This window comes from Orcinus orca, chromosome X (genome assembly GCF_937001465.1).
Source record: "Orcinus orca chromosome X, mOrcOrc1.1, whole genome shotgun sequence".
In the NCBI taxonomy this organism is placed as follows: Eukaryota; Metazoa; Chordata; class Mammalia; order Artiodactyla; family Delphinidae; genus Orcinus; species Orcinus orca.
In genome coordinates this window covers 15,796,490-15,816,623 of record NC_064580.1, presented here as the reverse complement: position 1 = coordinate 15,816,623, position 20,134 = coordinate 15,796,490, and the positions used below count along the sequence as shown (strand labels likewise).

At 42.1% G+C, this 20,134-nt stretch overlaps 1 protein-coding gene across 3 annotated transcripts in view; it reads right to left on the bottom strand.

The window, feature by feature from the left end:
* The window catches only part of CDKL5 (cyclin dependent kinase like 5), a 182,385-nt gene extending 174,381 nt beyond the window's left edge, over positions 1–8,004 (bottom strand). For 2 of the 3 annotated variants that reach the window (XM_033427878.2, XM_049704726.1), the window contains exon 1: positions 7,893–7,995. The gene's annotated coding sequence lies outside the window, so the exon portion shown is untranslated. Of the gene's footprint in view, positions 1–7,892 lie in introns of all 3 variants that reach the window. The other variant, XM_033427877.2, reaches the window with a different exon arrangement.
* Positions 8,005–20,134: the final 12,130 nt, after the last annotated feature.

The following is a 20,134-nucleotide window of genomic DNA, read 5'->3' as shown; positions in this document are numbered from 1 at the left end:
GTTAGTGCCTGGTACTTCTCCTCTGCCTCCATTTCAAGCCTATAAAGTCTTTGAGGGCCTACTTCCCTTTGATGTATCACTCTATCCAGCCTCTATCACAGTTTGGTACACCGTAGACACTCAATAAGTATTTGCTAAATGAAGGACAGATTCTCAGGATATAGGACAGGTTACTTTAGAAAGAAATAACAAATTATGAAACACCAATTTGCACAAAATTAGTTTTTGTTCTACCTCAACTGTTTTCAATTACTAACAATTAAAATAAAACTTTTTCTTTTCGTTTGCAATGCTAATCTTAAATTTTAGTGGTAATATTACCAGTAATAATTACTAGCGATTAGTTAAAACATCCACCATTGGCTCAAAAACCAGGGTGGAGTTTGTGGATAAATTCTAGGATGTGTCACATTTGAATAAGCTTTCATAATCTCTGAAAGATTCTATTCATCAGGAAACTAGTTTCTACTACTCTTGGGCAATATCGAGGTAATTGGGCAAATCCAAGTCAGTAAGTTGTTCTTCAACTGTTACTTATCACCATTTTTTATCTGCCACATCTTCCTCACGTGTGTGTGTGTGTGTGTGTGTGTGTGTGCTTAATCTGATTATTATAATATGATCTTACACTGCCAAGAACCTAATCTTTAGGCATAGTATCAAATCTAAAACTGAGATCTAAAACTGCAACTTACCTAAAATAATTTAAAGCAGTCTTAAAAACAAATAAAAAACATAATGTATTCATCCATATGTTTTGTTAACTAACTTCCAGAAACCAAAGTTGTTACTTTTTTTTTTTTTTTTTTTTTTTGCGGTACGCAGGCCTCTCACCGCTGTGGCCTCTCCTGTTGCGGAACACAGGCTCCGGACGCGCAGGCTCAGCGGCCATGGCTCACGGGCCCAGCCGCTCCACGGCATGTGGGATCCTCCCGGACCGGGGCACGAATCCATGTCCCCTCTATCGGCAGGCGGACTCTCAACCACTGCGCCACCAGGGAAGCCCCAAAGTTGTTACTTTGGAAATCACTATTTCCCTCTAAATCGAAGTCAGAAAGCTCATTTGTTGCTATTTGATATTAGGCCTTTCTCTTAACAAAGAATACAAAGCAACAACAGAATCACACAGCCATAGCAATTAAACACGGTTTTGTTTTGTTTTGTTTTGTTTTGTTTCCGGTACGCGGGCCTCTCACTGTTGTGGCCTCTCCCGTTGCAGAGCACAGGCTCCGGACGCGCAGGCTCGGCGGCCTTGGCTCACGGGCCCAGCCTCTCCTCGGCATGTGGGATCTTCCCGGACCGGGGCACGAACCCGTGTCCCCTGCATCGGCCGGCGGACTCTCAACCACTGCGCCACCAGGAAAGCCCCAAACAGGTTTTTCTTTTTAAGTAAAATTATTTCAAGCCAGTTATGATTGAATTTACAGTAAACTATTATTATCAGAGCAGTGCTGTGTCCTTTCTGTTTGTTATTAAAAATCCAGACACAGGGGCTTCCCTGGTCGTGCAGTGCTTAAGAATCCGACTGCCGATGCAGAGGACAGGGGTTCGAGCCCTGATCTGGGGAGATCCCACATGCCGCGGAGCAACTAAGCACGCGAGCCACAACTACTGAGCCCACGTGCCACAACTACTGAAGCCTGCACGTTTAGAGCCTGTGCTCCGCAACAAGAGAAGCCACCGCAATAAGAAGCCTGCGCACCACAACGAAGAGTAGCCCCCGCTTGTATCAACTAGAGAAGGCCCGCGTGCAGCAAGGAAAACCCAACACAGCCAAAAATAAATAAACAAATAAATTTATTTTGTAAAAAAATCCAGACACAACCTACCACACAAGGAGGTATTGATTTACCTGCCTGGCACTTGTGTCACTTTCCATAGAGAAATGTTCATCTAAAAGCAATGAAAGTTTGTTTCCAAAACACTTTACTTCCAACCAAACAACTGCATTCCTCTATTATGTGTACTCAAAAAATAACATCCCCAAGCTATCCTATCAGTAGTGTCCATCTACACATGCAGAACAGGGAGCAAAGAGAGCACCTGGGAACCAAACGGGTGGAATTCATCCCATCCTGTACAACTCGTTCCCAAGGGAGCTTTATCTCCCCTGCCTACCCTTCAGGGTAACTAAAAAAAAGGATGCAGGCAGGGAAAAGCGGCTACAGTACCTTGCAGGTTAAACTATTTCTAAATCTCCCAACAATCCAGTCTGAAGTACTGCAAAAAGTAGACAATGCGTTTGCATACCCGAATTTAATGAAGCCTACTCTGGCATGCACCGTAAGCATGGATCTCTCAAGGGGGATTAGAGCTCAAACAATAAAATGCACAATGTTATTGGCTTAAAATCAAGAAAACCAATTATTTTGCCCTTGGTCTTAAATCCTAAAGGAATTTTTTCTTGCCCAATAATTATATTACTTTTACCTTGATTTCTTATTTCTGCTTTTCCAACATATCACTAAGAGCACTGTATTTTATTTGCTGGTTTAAAAAAGATCAAAACAGAATCAAATCAAAACCACAAAGACAAGGTAATGGATGGCACTTGCAGTACTGTCCTCTATATTCTGCTACATATTATGTTTAGGCAAAAACTTTTGAATATACAAAAAGTACTAAGAAATTGTAATACATGTAAGAAGGTATTTTTAAAAGACATATCTTTTAAGATCTACATGATTTCATTTATCAGTGTCTAATGATAAAAGGATCTAGGTGGAAGCAAGTAAATAAGGTTAAAAAAAATGTGTGTTGGCCGGAGAGATCTTTTTGGGGTGATGGAAATGTTCTAAAACTGGATTGTAGTGATGGTTACACAATTCCATAAATCTACAAAAATAAATCATTGAACGGTACGGTTAAAACATGAATTTTATGGTATGTAAAGTATACCTCAATAAAACTGTTAAAAATGCATATTCAAAACCCATACTTGGTAAAGAAATCCACAGCACTTCTGTATAGGTCCCATCTTGGTAGAACAACTGTCCTGCTTTGGCCGAGGTGATTTCCAGCCCTGAGGTTCTACAATATTCATCATTCCTTTCTAACTTTAATAACTGGCAAAAGTGATTCTCAATAATTACAGAATAAGATGTTAAGTCCTCTTCCTCCCTAACATGGACCGCTGGGGGTTCCTTTGGGCTAAGCAACTGTAGCTCTCTTAAGGATGGGTCTTGTTTAAACACACACACCCATAAGAGGCTATAAGTAACAGGAAATTCTACTTGCAAGTAGAAAAATGTTGTCAAACTGTAACTCCTACATAGTGTTAAGCAACATCAATAACATATCTCTGTAGACTTCACCTCCAAATTTTATTTCACTGAAGTCGTTACAATTACAGAAGAGATGGGTACCCATCTGCAGATTGTAATGGCTGCCATTTTACTTCAAGAGTGCATCTAAACCACAAAATTGAATTCAAGGAATATCTTCACAGCCTTTATTAGTGTGGCAAATTTAATCAAAGTCAGTCAAAAGTTAAAATGGAACATGAAGAAACATGAAATACCAAGTGGTTAATCAGAAACAGCTACCTCATTTGAGTGTAAATAATTATGTACAAGCTTCAATTATGAAGAAACAGAACTAACGACCCTCTTAGAAAAGTCTGAACTTGCAGTTGTCCTATCCATCAGTGCTGATGGACCTGAGTCCAGCCTCCCATGTGACTAAAGGTCAGGCAGCCTTGCCAATGTAGCCTATAAACTCCAGGAGGCATATTTATACCTCCAGTAACCACCCCAGGAGTGATGTACAGTAGGAGCTCAAAACATGTCTGGGAAATCAGATTTCTAAAGAGAAGCAGAAAGCATAGTTTTGAAGAGCACATGTTCAAGTCATACCGGTTTCAAATGGAAGTTCTGCCTCAGCTACTGACTAGCTAGGTAATCGGGGTAAAATATTTTCTCTCCCTCAGCCCATTTGGTCAAGTGTATACGGAAAATAAGAAAAACATCTACCTCACAGGAATGTTGTGAGAACACACATACACACACATATTCATGCAAATAAATTATTTGCCATAGAACCTGGTATTCAGTAAGGCTCAATAAATAGAATATTAGAATTTAATTATTATAGAGAAAACTGCCCAAAAGAGACCACACCCAAAACTTAACCCTAATTAGAAGTGACCACACCCAAAACTTAACCCTAATTAGAACTATGTCAAACACAAATGTTTCTAAGAGCTTAATTCAAAATGAAGAAAATCAATTCCAAAGACTGGAATGGGTTAAGTCCTTTTAACCTAATAAATAATTTTCTGTTAATTCCCAAATCTGAATTGTCTAAATGTTATCAGGCTCTTTAGGTGGAAGGTCCTCACTCACAGCTTTCATTTCCCACTGACAGAATTGTACCCAAGTTCATATCACACAGTATTAAGAAGTAACTGTACAAACTTGAATGAGAAATGAGGCCAGATCTTTGAATAATCCAGTCTTCCAAGCACTGTTCTATATAAAGGAAACATTCTAGAAACTATCAAGAATTTAAATCCAAACACTAAAGTAAGTGATGCATCACCAATAAAAGAGTTCTAATGTTGAATTTAAGATAGAAAGTAAACTGGAAAACCCTCCCAAACAGAAAGTTTAAATATAGTCTTTCAATTACATTATTTTCTCAAGTTGAAATATGTGACCCAACTGACTTCATCATCAGATGATAAAGAACCTTTGAGGTTCGATCTCTGTCTCTATCAAGAAATTCAATGTTGCCAAAAATTAAAACTTTAGAAACTAAAATTATCAAATTCTGAGTAAACTCTTTTCTACTTAAAAAGTGACTTAATACTTCAAATTCTGCTATTCTTGTACCAAAATTAAGCGTTACCTAAAGGATTCCCCTCACATTTTGGATCTAAGTATGTGGATTCGTTTGTTCTTAAATGCCTTCTGTTATTACTTGACATCAAGTTATTAATGAAAAAGTCATATCCCCACACTAACAGCCGAAAATGAAGTACTATGTTAACATACCCGCTAACATGTATTAGAAATAAAGGAGATAACCACCAAAGTTATCAAAATAAAAAGGGGAAAAAAAAGGTGAACTTCTAACAGACACACTGAAGAAGGCTTCTTTTCTCTGCTCACCTCCTTACAAATTCCACAGCCATATTCTCAGATATACTGGAATTTTCTACCATAAATTAAATTGAAACATAAATCATAATGAAAGGTTGAATTTCTGCAACAGAAGCCACTGTCATTTCCAACAATGCAACTATTGTTGAAAGCATCTCTCACAGATTCTTAGACACAGTGGTGAAGCAAGGCTGGGGGGTGGGTGCGGGCGGCGGTGGGAAGGCATACTTGACGAAATGTCTCCACCTCTGTATTTCGTTTTGTAACAATACCGCACCTTCAAAGCAGAAATACCAAGTAAAATCTGGTTGTTATTAAATGAAACTGCCTTAACTCCATGCAGCACATTTGGAACAGAATACATCTGATTCGCAATCAGTCAACCTTCTATTACTCATCTATGCGAGATGGCCCTGCAATTTCCCTCAGTGGGAGCCTTTTCTTTTAAAACCCCAGGGAATACTGTTGATGCCACACTCTGATTTAAATAACTCCAAGAAAATTACAATGAAAATAGTGGCACATTTAGCCCAGGGAACTTGTATAAGTAGAAAATCAAAAACCTGAGATAAAGGGGTAAAAAATCCCTACCACAAGCCCCTAAATCATGAATAAATTACAAATCTGAGCAGGAAAAAAAAAAAGGAATCCTCTCTGGAGAAAGAATGCTTATTTCTAATTTTTTAAAAGTATTTATTTATTTGGCTGCGCTGGGTCTTAGTTGTGGCTCGGGGGATCTTACGTTGCAGCATGTGGGATCTAGTTCCCTGACCAGGGATCGAACCCAGGCCCCCTGCATTGGGAGCGCAGAGTCTTACCCACTGGACTGCCAGGGAAGTCCCTCTAATTATTTTTTTGATATACCAAATTTTGTTTTAAAAAATATTAGGCTCAGAAAACTTACTAAATAAGCAAAATTAGAATACTAAACTGTTTTCTATATATACATATATATCAAATGAATGCTTGCATTGATTAGGTTAAAAGGCAAGACAATTCAAAGGGATTTGACAATTGAAGACCCTCCAACTCCTCTGAAATAGTAGATTATTTAACACTCTTGTAATTACTAACTTTATTTAGCATGCCTCTTTTGGAGCTCTATTATTTAATACAGCCAAACTGAATTTTTTTATCCTAATTAGGTTTCCTTGTACTTGTGAAATGCTCAGCATACACTGCCCTGGCAGCTTTAGTTCTTCTACAGCTTCTCTCTTCTGGCTCCGTCCCCCACTCGCCCACCCCCCACCCTTAGAAAAAAGATTTCCTTCCCAAATGTTCTCTTCTCTGCATTTGTCAACAGAAACACCCACTGGTGGTGTCAAACTGGTAATACTGCTGCAGGCTTCCTTACTCCCGTTCCAGTGGCAACGCCAAAAATGCTCAAACCTAAAATAGTGTAGAGGCACACCTTTTTAAAAAATGTATTATTAATGACCGTAACTGGGTTGTTAAATATAAGATTATACTACCCCCCCTTCAACTCTTCACATTTTATGAATAAAATATTTTAAAACACTTAAAGAAATTTAAAACAAATTTACATCTAAATGTCATTCACAAATAATTCCGAATAGGCTCGGTAAAGATGCCTTCTTTTGTAACCCTACAGCAAGAAAGGAACAACCTGGAAATGTTCCAGCAGATGTTACCTAAAGCGATAATTCTATTCTATACATATTTATGTCTCCTGTTTCGGTCAAATGCTCCCGGACAAATTAATTTGTGTAATCCTTTACATTAACTACATAAACCATTACATCCAAACAAACCTAATTCAGATGCACGGAAAGAAATCATTCCGTGTCTGCAATACTTTCTAAAATCAGCTTAAATTTCAGTCAATTAAAATAGATTGTGTTAACAGAACACTGATCTGCAACTACTTAAATATCACAGCATCCGTCTAATCTCACTGTGGAGATACTAAGGTCAGGCTTTTCTTTTTCAGGCATCTGTGCTTTAACACTCAAGTGAAGCGAAAAACAAAACCCTCAGGGAAGATCTGCCTTTACACTGAAATATGTTCAGGTTATTTTTTCCCCCAACGTGGGCACAGAACGTGTCATTGCGAGCAGAACCTGTTCGTTCTGGGAAATGGTTCCAAACCCCAGGATTTAATTTCTATCAGGGTCCAAAGGGTACGAAGGTCTGGGAAGGGGCCAATTTCTGCTTCTCCCCACTATGCTAGTCTTGAACTTCATAACGACGCGTGAAACTTGTTCGGGGGAAGCTGGAGGAACCGCGGGGCAGGCGGAGGGTCACTCGCCCACCCTCGCAGGCGACCAAGGTCAGCAGGGCAGGGGCCGCAGCTCGCAGTCCCCGGCGGGTCCCGGACTCCCACGGAACTCGGGCGGGGGGCTCCAGCGCGCAGGCTCCTCCTCAGCGCCGGCGGGAAGGGGCTTCCCTCGCCGCAAGCCCTGGGGAGCTCGGGCCGCGGGGGCGGCGGGGCGGGGATGCAGCAGACCCGCCGCTGAGGGGAGCCCCACGGGGCGGCCTCGACCCGCCGCCCCTCCTCACACCCTCCCGTCTCTCTACACCCCAAAATACATCCCCAGCTCCTCGCCGGGGAAGCCCCTCCAGCGGCGCAATGGGGCGCTGAGGAGAAGCCACTCCAGACTGGGGTGCCCTCGCCGCGTCGCCCCATTCTGGGGGGACCCGCGCCACCTCCCCGTCTCACGTCTGCCCGGGGGGACCGGGTGGGTCCCCTCTCTCAGGAGAAGCTGGGTGGGCGCGGGGCCGAATGAGGACAAGTAGGCTTGGCGGGCGGGTGGCGGCGCGTCTACTCACCCCGCCGAGATCCCCACCTCCAGCCAGGGTCCCACAGCTCCCGAGGCCGCCGTCGCCGCTTTACCTTCCCCAGCGGCGGCGACAACTAATCGAAACCTTCGACCCCGCCCTCTCTCTCAGGCGAACGCGCAGCCTAAGCTGCTAACTGCCCCGCCCCAACCCTCCCGTTTGGACCAATGGGGAAGCTCCTCAGACTCCGCCAGCTCCCGCCTTATCCCCGCCCACTTCTGATAGGAACCAATAAGGAGAGAGCGCTCGTCCTCGGGCTCGGGCTCGCGCGTCCCGCCCGCGCTGCTCGTGCACTGGTCCCCGAAGCAGAAGACAGCTGGTTCCCTGTATAAGCGTGTCTGCGCGCGTACGCGCGCGCCGTGCCTCCTCGCGCGCCAGGTTTGGTTGCCCCGCCAGGCCCTAGCAACCTGGGCTGGGCGGCTGGGAGGGGCGGGGCCCGAGCCTTGAGCTTTCGAAGGGAGGGGCGATGGGGGGGGAAGATCGTGACTGGGAAAGGGGCGGCTGCGGGGGTGGTGGGCCGAGGAGGCCCGGGAATCCGCCTGTCACAGCGGGAAAAAAGGGGGAATCCTGCCTGCAGCGCAGCTATCCTGGCCTCTTCCTCCCTAGGGACACGTGCGGGCGGGGGTGGGGGATCGGAGAAGAGGGGTAGAGCACATTTGGGGCGGAAGCCGAGGCACTGCTTGGAAATAAAGGATGGAGGACTGTTTATCTCTGTTGTTGGTAAAAATGATATCGAAATCCATTGCTGCTGATGCCCATCTGTTGCAGCTGCCCGTGCGCACACACACACACGCACATATACACACATTCACACATACACTCGTCCATCAGCCTGCGATCCCTTGGGTGATTTAGGTGCAAAGAACTAGTAGCCTGAGGATTCCTTACACAGCAGCTGGATACATGCAAACGGCTGTTAAGCAGCAGCAGCAACCCACAGCCCTGCTTCGGTCCAATGCTCAGCCACACAAGATTCCCCAGCTGGCATGAAAGAAATGAAGTCATCGCCCAACCAGTAGAAATGTAAAGATCTTAATACCTACTATGGATCAAGTTTCCAACGAGGATGAAGAGATGATGGAATGGAAAGAGATACATTTCCAATGCCACTTTTTGAAAACTAGGAAAAATAATACTTTTAAAGACATTGCAGACTAATCTATGTAATGTGCATAATATTTTCCACTTAAAAAAACAAACAGGAAAAATGGCTTTTTTTTCTGGTTTATAGGAAAAGCACAGAAAATAAGCAGTGTATGAGATCATAGCAGCCACCAAATTAGAAATACGCAGTACTGTACTGTAATGGGAATTAGATATCTTGGATAAAATCCACTTAATCTATTCCTGTTGTGAATCTGGTAACAATATGTAACAATATGCTGGGTTTGGCCATTCAGTGCCAAGTCAGTAGGGTTTTCCTTTTCATAATATGGTGAATATTTGATGACAAAATGAAGGTGCCTGCTCTCTCTTTGGCTTCTCAGGAAGCATATTAGAAAATTTTACAGGTAAGAACAATGAATTAGCAGTGAAGGAAAATGGAGTCAGAGGCAACAGCAGAGAGCTTTGCAGAGTCTCCTGCCTCCTCCAGATGCAAAGTAACAGTTGCTGTGACCTCAAGCTTCACCCACATGGAGCTAGAATTCCTGAGGCGATCACTCCATTTTCAATCTTGTATGTTAGTGCCTTTGTCCCAGGAATTGTAGCAGCATTACCTTCGAATCAAATGAAGAATGGTTTATCTGTATAGACTTAGAACAAGATAAGGAAAGACCAATAACTAACTATCCGGTGATGCAAGTTCAATTTAGTTTTAAGTGGTAATATTAGATGCTTTATAATGTGCCATCCCATGTATGCAAATATGACCCTCCACTTAGGGACCTTTGCTTTGATCTCATTTTGAGTAGTGGTGAAGGGATGCTTAGAGTCACATCCAGTTCAGTTAATTGCAATTTTGATCAAAAGCATATATTTTCTATGTTAGTAAGAGTTAAAAAGCACCACGCTGCCATTTAACTGAGCTCTTTTCTTATATAGAAACAACACTAATACTTACCACTGAATGAATGCCTGCTATGTGCCAAGAACTTTGCATACATTTAGAGTTGCCAGATAAAATACAGAAGGCCTGTTAAATTTGAATTTCAGATAAACAATGAATAATTTTTTAGTATAAGTATGTATTTTTATCCTGGATACAGGGTAGAGGGCTAAATAAGGTTTCTAATCACTGTCAAAAGAAAAAAAAATTTTTTGAAATGCCCCTCTGGGCCCAGACCTCATAATCTGGGAGAAAAGCTTAAAAACCAAATCAATGTGTAAATCTGTAACGTTTGTAGAAAAAGGTGTACATACTCATACTAAAAATTATTTGCTGTTTATCTGAAATTCAAATTTAACTGGGCATTCTCTGTTTTTATTTGCTAAATCTGGCAACCCTACATACATTATCTCTGAGCATCGTGATTCTCTGCAAGATTCTCTGATAGGTCACCTTTTTCCAGATGAAGAAACAGCTTCAGAGCCTCCCCAACATCTATATGCTCCTTCTTCCTTCTAATAGAACCACAACTGTGTTCTAGTATCCACATTTCCAGGGCGGTGGGTGCTTATTACTCTTAGTCAATCAATGTGTGGCCCAATTAGAGTAAAGGAAAGAACTTAACAACCTATGGTTTGAGAGAGAGGTTTTCCCTGTCTATCCTGCTGGATGAACAAGGAAGCAAGTATCCCAGGTGCCACTGGCAGCCATTTTCTAGCTAGGAGGAAAAACCAGCCTTAGGTCAAAGCCTATACACTAAGTAAGGCAGAGTTGAAAAATAGAAAGAAAGAAAAAAACGGGTTCTTGATGACACCACTGACTTGTTTAATGAAACAAATTCTGCCTTTTCCTTGCATTTAAGACAATTTGGGTTTGAGTTCCTATTAGATGCCTCAGAAGCTTCCTGCTGCAGAGACCATGTGTGCTACTTATTATGGGTCTCAATAATAAATAAACAAGTGGTCATCAAGATGCAAGACATTTTTATCCTGGGTATATGCGGAACAAGTCTAGAAGACTAAATAAGCCTTCTAATCATTGTCAAAAAGCATTTATGAAATGCCCATCTGGGCCTAGATCTCATAATGCAATCAAGATCTAGGAGAAAAACTTAAGAATCAAATCAATGTGTAAATTTGTAGTGTGTGTAGGAAGAGGTCAGCATTAGTTGTTCGCTGGCCCTGCTCAGAGCTTAAATCAGAATGTCAGACCTTACATGCTTTTGTTTAAAGTTCATACCATTTGGGAAAATGTCATTTTAGTAATGCAAGTCCAGTAGCTCATTTTAAACTATTAAAACCTCTATTCCTGTCCTCCATGCACTAAGTTTAACCACAAACAGGGTAGAAAGAAGAGAAATGTCAGCCTCAAAAGACCCAAGAGGGAAAAACCACACCAGAATAGAATGCCATATGAAAGTGAATGGTTGGCAAGGCAGTGTAACTTTAATGGCTAAAACCATAGACTTAGGAGCCAGATTGCCTGTGATCAAATGCCAGCTCTAGTGATGCCCTTGGGCAAATTGCTCAAGTTCTCCGTGCCTCAGTTTCCTCCCCTGTAAAATGGGGATGATGACAGTGATAATAGTACTCACCTCACAGATCTATGTGAATGACTATTTGTGAAATGCTTCACAGAGTACCTGGCCCATAGTAAGGACTTTATAAAGATTACCTATTGTTGAGCAGGCTCAATTCTGCAGGGTATAAACTAGAAGCAGTTTCTTTTTCTTCAATCATTACTCTGAACCATGTTTTTACAGCAAATTTGTCTTTTGTGTCCCTTCACATCTTGGACAGTTTTTCTGACTCTTAGGTCTTTGTCAGCTATTAAAAATCAATCTAGTTGGGCTTCCCTGGTGGCGCAGTGGTTAAGAATCTGCCTGCCAATGCAGGCGACATGGGTTCGAGCCCTGGTCTGGGACCCGCGCACCTAGAGCCCGTGCTCCGCAACAAGAGAAGTCACCCAATGAGAAGTCTGTGCACCACACTGAAGAGAAGCCCCCGCTCGCCGCAACTAGAGAAAGCCCACACGCAGCAACGATGACCCAACACAGCCAAAAATAAATAAATAAATTTATTTGTTAAAAAAATCAATCTAGTCTAAACCTGAATGTTGTGTTTGATTTAAATCCTGTCCCCCTCCCCCTTTCTCCATCACCATCATCACCTGCCAGGCCTGTGGCTCAAGACACTGAAGTGGCCAGGGGGTGTGGTCAGCCCATTTTTATGTCTACTCCAGTTCCTTGGAGGGTGTGGTCAGTTCCCTCACCAACCCTAACTCCCCACAACCAAAACTGGGGTTTGTAGGAGGTAGAGGGGAGAAGGAACCATCAGTTTTTCTCTTAGCAACCCATGAACATCGTCGCCGGCTTTCCTCACTCTCTTCCCATCCCCCATCTTGGCTGTAGCTGACCTCTGTTTAGAGGGCGTCTGAATGACAGGTATAAATACCCCTTCCAACCTCTAGCTGTCACTTCCCCTATAGAAGCCCTCCTAGGTAGAGGCAACAAGAAAAAAAAATCTCTCTCAAAATACTGTTATACATGTGTCAATACTACACAGAAAACAAGCCAAAATTTCCCAGAGTCAACTCAAAAGCTAGAGCTCCAATAACTCAAAGAACCACTCCAGCATCCTGAAAGAATGTTGCCATGTTTACTGCCTGAGTCTGAATAATGGTTTCAGTGGTTTGAACAGTGTGTGCTCTTGGGCGGGTTACCCTCTCTGTGTGTCAGTCTCATCTGTAGGAGAGTAATAATAACGGGTTGTTTATGAAGATTAACATAGGGTTAGATGAATTTATACATGTAAAGTGTTTAAAGCAGTGCTGACACAAAGAAACTGATCAACTGGGACTTCCCTGGTGGTCCAGTGGTAAAGAATCTACCTTACAATGCAGGGGACGCAGGTTCGATCCCTGGTCAGGGAATTAAGATCCCACATGCCACGGGGCAAGTAAGCCCCTGCGCCACAGCTACTGAGCTCGTGAGCCTCAACTAGAGAGCCTGCGTGCCACCAACTACAGAGCCCATGTGCTGTGGAACCCAAGCGCCACAGCTAGAGAAGAGAAAACCCGCACGCCACAACTAGAGAGAAGCCTGTGCTTCGCTACAAAAGATCTCGCGTACCTCAACGAAGATGCCACGTGCAGCAACTAAGACCTGATACAGCCAAAACTAAATAAAGTAAATAAATAAATCTTTTAAATAAATAAATACTAGCCGCTGTTATTATACGCCAGGCATTGTGCATACATCGTCTCTTTCAACCCTCACATCAACCCTATGAGGGATGTCTTAATTTGGGTTTCCCCAAAAGCAGACGCTGACACAAGGATTTAAGTGTTCATAGTTTTGAGAGTTAATCCCAAGAAACACCAGAAGATGCGTGGGCAAGTGAGACAAGGAAGAGAAGGAAGCCAATAATAGGTGTGTTATCAAGCCAGTTACTTCTGTAGGCGACTGGTGCTCAGAGGATTTGCTGGGGAGCTCTGGGAGATGATGGAGAAACTTCTCCTCTCCCAGAGATGAGAAGCTGGGGTGTTTCTCCACCATACTGAAAGCTCTTCCGGGCATTAACCCTCCAGCATTTTCAATTCTCCCAACATGCAGACCAAGTGTGCTCCCAGAGAGTCCCAGGTGATCACAATAAGTGGCCCTGGGCAGGTGGAGGTGAGTGCCAAGGAGACACTGCTGGGGCAACAAGAGTATGTCCCTCAGCTAAGAATATTATTATGCCTATTTTACAGAACATGTATTTTACAGAATTGTAGCCATCTTAGGAAATGTTCTCCAGCCACAGGCTAGCAGCATAAATAGCAGTGAATATTATGGACTCCACAATTGATGAGGGATTTTCTTGGAGAAATTTAAATCTTCTAGGAAGAAGCCTGAAACTTGGCTATTTTGAGGCTCCTCTCAGTTAACAGTTACATCTAGAAGCCTCCTCCAACCCTCCCCCTTTCCCTGCCCCTTTTTCAATCCCTTAGGGTGGTTGTGGATTCCCTGGTCTACCTTAGTCTAGTATGCGCAGGTCATCTGAGATCAGCGGTACCCAGGGAACTGGAGCGTGGCTGTGCTAATAGATGCTGTTACTGATGTAGAAGAGCTTTTTATTTCAAGAAGAATATCTAATGAGATAATGGAGATGTGCTGTCTTTGGCTTTGAAAGAAGTGAGACAGCTAATTTTATAGCTAGCAGCAGGAAAATAACAGTGAGAATTGGGGCACAACATGGAGAGTAATTCTAGCATCTTTCCACCTGGCCTAAATAACTTCACAGTCCTGAAACCCCTGACCTGATGATTTTAGGGCAGTCCTCCACATCCAGTTCCCCTTCCTCCCCAACACAGTGCACAACAAATTGTGAAAGAGACGTCAAGCCAGTGAAGTACATTAGAAATACTTGTTGTCTCAGATACCTGTTTCTACTGAACATTCGTACTCCTACATAATTTTAAAATATCAATAAATTAATTTCTTATGTATTAATGTCTTAATCCAGATGAAACCATATTTCCCTAGCTAAACAGCAGTCTATTGATCTTTCTTTAGAAATAATATTAATCAACATTTATTGAGTGCTTACTGTGTGCCAGGCATTGTGCTGAACATTTTGCATGGCTTATCTCATTTAATCCTTTCTATACCCCTCTGAAGTCATGTAGTGGTTTTAAGATATCCCCAAAACATTTACCCCTCCCGTCAGCAGCCAGCAAGGAACTGCCAACAGCCATGTGAGTGCACCATCTTGGAAGCAGATCCTCTAGCCCCAGTCAAGCTTTCAGGTGAGTGCAGCCCTGGCTGACATCCTGACTGCTACCTCATGAGAGATCCTGAGCCAGAACCACTCAGCTAAGCCACTCCTGAGTTCCCAACCCACAGAAACTATGAGATAACGAATGTTTATTGTTGTAAGCCCCTAAGTTTGGGGGTGATTTGTTGTACAGCAGTGGGTAATTATTTCAAGTGGATGCTCTCTCCATTTTACACACAAGGTTTTAGTAACCTGCCCAAGTTTACCCAGGCAGTAGGCGGTGGAAGCAGGATGCAGACCCAGCCAATTGCCTCCAGAAGCCTAATCCTTAACCACTAAGCTATACTGTCTCAGCAATAGAAACCATTTATGTAACGGTGCTATGTGCCAGGAACTTTCCTTACACTGTCTCATTTACTGCCACAACAGCTCTGCAAGGAAGACTTTTTTCCACCTCCCAGAGGCATCAAAGTAAAGTGACTATCTTCTTTTAGGAATCGAATGATAGTGATGTGCATGAAGGCATAGGAGTGGGGCAGCACTGTTGTCCATCGCTTACTTGATTCGCTCAAGTGTGAGGTGACTTGATAAGCACCTTACTAATATCCTACCCTCAGAGGGCTTTGAAAGTTTAAAATGACCCCAAATGATGCCCTTCCCTTGAATATATGCAGAGAGACTAAGATGTAATACATAATAACTATTATCTCAAGATTTTAATTAAAAGTGGAAAAATTAAAAACACACACCTCATTTAATTTGTAAAGGAAACAAATGAGTTCATAGAGTCTAAGTACTAAAAAGGAATAAAGTGGCTGTGCCATTCATTTTCTAGGTTTAATATCACACCTGATTCAATGCAGCTTTACACACCTTTTTATAAGGCACCCTGGAATTCTGGACTAGTTAGATAAAAACACACACAGTGGAAAACATATTGATCTTGCTTCTTCTCGAATCCATAAAACAATTCTTGCTCTTTTAAAAATGTTCTGATATAATGAGTCATTAGCATAACATTGGTCTTGTGTGTACACTCCTATTTCGTATCTATACAACATAAAATAAAGCAGAGATTAGCACCATTATATAGTTACTGTCAATGGAAAAGTGGAAAAAATCTAGTAGGCCTCAGTTTTGTCACCTATACTGATCAATGTACCATATTAATGGCTTTGCATTGAAAATAAAGATTATGTCTTCTTCGTTTTTGTTTTCCCAATGCCTAGCATAGGACCTGATGCTCAGTAAGTGTTTGCTAAATGAATCAATCAATTAATAAACTGATCAATAGTTCCCACATCATTTTGTGCTGTGTTGATACACAATAGTGGAAAATTAAGGATTCAGACAATTACCTGAAGAATATGCATTTTTTAAAAGAAGAAGAGGAAAAGGAAGAAGAAGAAGAGGAAGAAGAAGAAGAAGATGGGCCTTCCCTGGTGGCGCACTGGTTAAGAATCCACCTGCCAATGCAGGGGACACGGGTTCGAACCCTGTGCCGCGAAGATCCCACACGCCGCGGAGCAACTAAGCCCGTGCGCCACAACTACCGAGCCGGCGCTCTAGAGCCCGTGAGCCACAACTATTGAGCCCACGTGCCACAACTACTGAGCTTGCACGCCTAGAGCCTGTGCTCCGCAACAAGAGAAGCCACCGCAATGAGAAGCCCACGCACCACAACAAAGAGCAGCGCCAGCTCGCCGCAACTAGAGAAAGCCCACGTGCAGCAACGAAGACCAAACACAGCCAAAAATAAATTAATTAATTTTAAAAGAAAAGGAGAAGGAGGAGAAGAAGGAGAAGAAGAAAAAGATGAACACAAACAGCTAGGTAAATTGAGGCTATACCATTTGGAGGAGGCAGGTTGGAATAAAAAAAGGTATGGGAGCTATGGAGTGAACCTGATCTACCTCTACAATTCCCTGGAGTCTTGGTTTCATTTCTCCAAAAGAAATTCTTGACCAGCTTTACGGATAAAAATTCAACATGGCTTCCAATACACTTAACGAAATGAAAGGTACAATGCTTATTTTATTTATTAGTCAGCCTTTTTACTATCAAGGGACACAACTACTCAGTTCCACATGTATAAGTTTTTATTACATTCTCAAGCAAAGGCAAAGATATGATCTGAATCACATTAAATAATATGCATCACAGAGCACAATATTTCCAGAGTTTGTTTCTCCAGCAATTTCTTCACTAAATTCTCACAGATTTCATTTTCAATACGATGAAAAAAGATCAAGTCCATCTCTTTTGTCATATATTTGTCAAATATAATTTTTACAAGATAGATTGAAATAAGAGGAAAACTGTCCACACTATTAAACAGAACTCAAAATATACTACTTTGTCTACTGACAACTGTAAGTTACTTTGAAATGTATAAAAAAACCAAGACGGATTGATGGATGGATGTAGGGATGGATGAATGGATAGATATGTAGTACATGTGGATATAAACAAATACAGTAAAATGTTAATTGTAGAATCTGGGTGGTGGGTATGTGGATATTCACTGTGCAATTCTTTCAACTTTTAGTATTTTGAAAACTGATTGAAATGTTAGGGGAAAATGTTACTTTGGTGGAAATATATATTTTGCTTTATGATTTCAAGTTCAGGATTTTATACAGAGTCATGACCAAATCACTGTTAACCTCAGTATTCCAACTTAACTTAAGACCAGGTATACACACACACACACACGCGCGCGCACGCACGACATATATCATTAACTTGCATTGCCATGATAATCCCAAAATAGAACCACTTATTATTCCACATGTCTGTAAGATTTTCCACTGAATCCACCCACCACCTACACCACAGAACCTTCCAAAAATTGACTTAAAGCTGCCCCAGGCAATATATATATTTTTCCTCATTTATTTTATTTCTTGTATTTAAGGCTGTGCCTACCTGTGTGTTATTCTCTTCTCCAAACCAGATAGAGATAAGAGTTATAGAGAGGAATATACCTAGAGGAACACACACCTATCCGGGAAAGATGCTTAGTGGGTACCTTCAGCGTACTGAAAGGATAATCTTCCACACATAAATTATTTTCAGGAATGTTAGCTTCTGTGCTTCCCTGGTGGCGCAGTGGTTGAGAGTCCGCCTGCCGATACAGGGGACGTGGGTTCGTGCCCCGGTCCGGGAGGATCCCACATGCCGCAGAGCGGCTGGGCCCGTAAGCCATGGCCGCTGAGCCTGCGCATCCGGAGCCTGTGCTCCGCAACGGCAGAGGCCACAGCAGTGAGAGGCCCACGTAACGCAAAAAAAAAAAAAAAAAAAGAATGTTAGCTTCTGAGATATTATTGCTACCAAGTTTAAAGGGGACAGTTGGAAAAATGATGATAAAGACAAATAGAAAAAATTTTTAAACTTGCAAAATTGAGGTATAGGGAAGGATCAAAAATAATCCCTATGGCAAACTGTATTTTCCAAAGATGGCCACAACAATATCTTTCATTCCACATGTTCTTCTTACAATGTGATTTTGACACTGTTCCCATCAAGAGGTGGGGGTCTATGTCCCCTCCCCTTGAATTTAGGCTGCCTTGTGACTATGGTGAAAGGGGCATTGTGTGATTTCCAACGCTAGGTTATAAAAGGCAATATAGCTTCTGCTTGTTTTTTTGGGGTGCTTATTGTTTTTACTCAGCCATTCTGTTGTGAGGAAGCCCAAGCCACCCTATAGAGAGGTCACTCTGGAGAAGAACTAACAGCCAGTCCCAACTTAAACATGTATGTGAGTGAGTCACTTTTGGGAGTGTATCCTCCAGTCCTAGGAGAGCCATCCCAGCTGATGCTACCTGGAATAGAGACTACCAGTCCGCCCTAAGCCCTGCTCAATTTGAGATTCAGGATCAAAGCAAATAATTGGAATCCACTGCATTTGGGGGTAGTTTGTTATGCAGCAGTAGATGGCTGATCCAGTGCTCAAGACAAAAGCCACGTGCACGTACACACACTGACTTCAAAAACAAGAGAACAACTATATTACTGTACTAGCAAGAGATAGAGATTTTGCAACCAATTGACATCCGTCAGTAATCCAACTCTTTCACTTAAACCAATTTTGTTGGTTTCTCACATATGAAATCTGTTTTTTCATGAAAATTGCCAGAAGATGGCCCGGTTGACTTGAGTTCATCCATCCAACAAAGATTAATGAGAGCCTATAACATAGAAAACGCTATACTTATCACAGTGGGGATATACAAATGGAGCAACCAATCATCATAAGCTATATTTTCCTTATTGTTCTCTTCCAAACTAATAAACATGGACATAATCAAAAAATAATCATGAGAAAAGAAAGAAAAAAATCTCTTACTTTATTGATTCATAAATAAGGCAATCAACTCCTGGAAACGTTGCATAGACTAACCAAATAAAAACAAAACCTAGGGACTTCCCTGGTGGCTTGGTGTTTAAGAATCTGCCTGCCAATGCAGGGGACACAGGTTTGATCCCTGGTCCGGGAAGATCCCACATGCCACGGAGCAACTAAGCCCGTGCGCCACAACTACTGAGGCCACATGCCACAACTACTGAAGCCTGGCACCTAGAGCCAGTGCTTCACAACAAGAGAAGCCACCACAAGGAGAAGCCCGCGCACCACATGGAAAAGTAGCCCCCACTTGCCGCAACTAGAGAAAGCCCACATGCAGCAACAAAGACCCAACACAGCTAAAAATAAATAAATAAATAATTTAAGAAAAATACCAAAACCTAAATTTATTTTCTCACTAATCAATTTCACTAGTGTAAAAGATATAACTTCAAGACTTTGTGGATAGGTGACTTCAATGCATTTTATTGTCTATTCACTGGCTTCCAAGCAAAAGAGTATCTAACTAGAGAATTCCCTGATGGTCCAGTGGCTAGGACTCCACGCTTTCACTGCCGAGGGCCCAGGTTTGATCCCTGGTCAGGGAACTAAGATCCCACAGGCATGGCACGGCCAAAAAACAATTTTTTTTTTAAAGAAAAGAGTATCTAAACATACCAATTAAATGGTTGCAATATCTCTGCCTCCTTGGGAAGCTTTATAATGAATATATTAACACAAGGCAAGTTCAAGGAATAGTGTTCGTTTTAGGGACCCCAATCTCGCTTTCTGCTCCTTTTTTCAGCCTTCATATCGTCTCAAATTCATTACACCCAGTGCTCTCCTACCTTCTCCCTTTCAAAAGTAGCTCTAAAATAACACCTGATAAATTCATTGAAACCAGCCTATAAATAGCTGTTCATGTGTTATGTGTAATCTTTCCTGGCAGTTTACATTTTAACAGTGAAGTAATCAATCAATCAACCAATAACATAGACGCAAAGCTTCTCATTATAAAATTCCAAGATTTAGTGAGACTACCAGCATTGTTTACAATAGTCAAAAAGTGGGAACAACCGAAATG